Source organism: Trichosurus vulpecula, chromosome 4 (genome assembly GCF_011100635.1).
Source record: "Trichosurus vulpecula isolate mTriVul1 chromosome 4, mTriVul1.pri, whole genome shotgun sequence".
Classification (NCBI taxonomy): Eukaryota; Metazoa; Chordata; class Mammalia; order Diprotodontia; family Phalangeridae; genus Trichosurus; species Trichosurus vulpecula.
In genome coordinates, this window is record NC_050576.1 from 184561014 (window position 1) to 184563550 (window position 2537).

The following is a 2537-nucleotide window of genomic DNA, read 5'->3' on the forward strand; positions in this document are numbered from 1 at the left end:
CCCAGTATCTGGCCCAGAGACCAAGTCCATATCAAAATTCACCACTGGAAATCCTCTGTAGCTCTTTGATAAAAAAGGACCCTATTGAGTTGGACTGACAAGTCACACTGTAGTAATAGCCAAAGGAAAGGCTGTGTGGATACATGCAAAAAAAGTCCATGTCTCTTTTTTATTGGATGCATTGTCATATGGAATTGGGCCACTATAGTTCACTAGAGAATTGAAGATAACTAGAAGGTAGATTATATGGAATTCTTCCCTTCAAATCTGGGATGATGTTGCTTATTTTATTTTTTTAACAATTAATGCCATCAGTACCCTGATCCTGTGGCTAAACACTAGATTAATTAAATCTCATCTATGTCCATAATGAAGCAAGAGATGATGAACAAACACCCCATTGTCATAACAGTGCTCCTAAGATTTGACCTAGCAGGTCATGCCTTTCCACAGCATCTATTCACCGCATCCACACAAAGGGCCATGACTGCAGCAAACTTAATGGATTAAGTCTGTCATAAAGAGGGTAACATGGCGGAATGGGTAGAAAAAAACAATTTGTTCCAATGTCCATGGAGGCAGCTGAAGCAGGTGCTGTGGAGTGCTTAGAGCTTAGTCAGACATCAAAGACACCAAGGTCATTCACTACATCCTAGGCCATCACCAGTCATCTTAACTTTTGTCTTGCCACTGGGTTTCGATGACTCTGGAAGAGAGAACAAAGCTGATGACTTCATGCAACTCTGCCATGCTTAAGTCTAATTCACATACAAGTCAAGCTAGACCCTCATGAAGTCATTAGTCCTCTTCGAAAATGAAGGATGAACAACAACATGGAAAGTGAAGTTCCCCAGATCCCCATGCCAGTACCACCATCCCACTGAATCAATGAATTCGTATATGGAGTATATTATTCTTCCTCCTATCTTAAATACCTATATCTGTGGAAATACATGGGCTGGCTCCTCTCCTCTGAATATGGTAAAGGACTGAAATACAAAGGACATGTAAGCCATTCCTTTTATACCAATCAAACTGCAAGATATCCACAATATTGAATACAACAGCAAGGTCCAGTATCCATTGTGTAACCAAAATGACAATGGAACAGTATGCTTGGGTGATGTTCCAAAGGAGAGATGTGCCCAGACCATGTGGTTTGATATTGATGATGGCGTATGGGAAGTGGACCCTGGATCCAATAGCAGAGGAAACCTAAAATGTGAGAAGACCTCCCCAATGACATTATAGAGAAAACAGGTACTACAACTCCATCATCCTCCCCCTCGATTATACCTCTGCCAGCTGGAAAAGTGAAACTATCATAATGACACTTTAGATGTATCAGCTGAAGGGGGAGAGATTGTCCCCACAAAATTTAATATGGCAAGTTGCCTTAGTGAAGGATCTTTTGTCAACTTCACACTTACAAATCAGATGTTTGAGACTATACTCTGTGGTTATAATGACATCCCTTGGCACCATCTGACCCATTCTTGGAAAAAATTTGAAAGTTGATGCCCTTGGTACTTTGAGACAGGTACTCTGATGGTACAAGGGAAAGAACAGTGGTCACCAAATTCCACCTGGACCCACTATTCTGATAATAAACTTACTCTACACACACACACACACACACACACACACACACACACACACACACACGGGCTTTATTTCGTGTGTGGTCATTATGTTTATAAGGCTTTACTTTCAGGGTAGGGAGGAATGGGCACCATGACCTGTCTAGTCCCTGAGCTACAGATACACAAGACCTTGACTTCCAAATCTGTCACCAGCCTTAACTAAGAAACCCTTAGGATTCCATGCTTTCACCTGAGCCTTGTTTCCAGAGCTTGGGATTTTAGAAATTGAGAAGGCAGTAGTGAATATATCTGCAGCTATAGAAGATTCCAATGCTGCCCTCAATGCTGTTTCCAGACCCTGTCTCAGGTAGTGGCTCAGAGTCAGATGGCATTAGATCTGAAAAAAGTTCAACAAGAAGGAGTTTGTCTATTTATCAAGACCATGTGTTGTTTCTATGTTGATAAAAATAAGCTAACTCAAAATGTTACCAAGTTGAAAAACTTAATGAATGCAGCCTCTGAGTAGGCCAGATATGGTGAGACTCTAAAGGAGTCTCAAAAACTTTGGGGGAAATTGTGAAGGATACAAAGGACCATAGGTCCAGGGAGAGCCCTGTGGGGTAACTTAACATGGATATCCTTATTTGAAACTCTGATTAGTTTCTCATTATTGAAGTATGATGCCTACTGGCTGTGTAATCTCTACTATAATGCTAAGTCTTAATGCATAAAGTCTACTAGTTTTCCTCATTCATAAGATAAAGGATCATAGGATCTGAGAGGGACATTAAAAATAATCTAGTCCCAATATTATTTTTTATATGGAATGGGTCTCTAGGAAGCAGGAGGGAAGGGGATACAGGGGAAAATTTTACTTCATCAGTAGAATGGAAACTCCTTGAGGGCAAAGACTGCTTTGTCTTTCTGTCTCTGTATCCCCAACACCCAGCATGG

General features: G+C 40.9%; 1 pseudogene; it reads left to right on the top strand.

The window, feature by feature from the left end:
* Nucleotides 1–360: 360 nt before the first annotated feature.
* Nucleotides 361–2109, top strand: LOC118845871 (annotated as a pseudogene).
* Nucleotides 2110–2537: the final 428 nt, after the last annotated feature.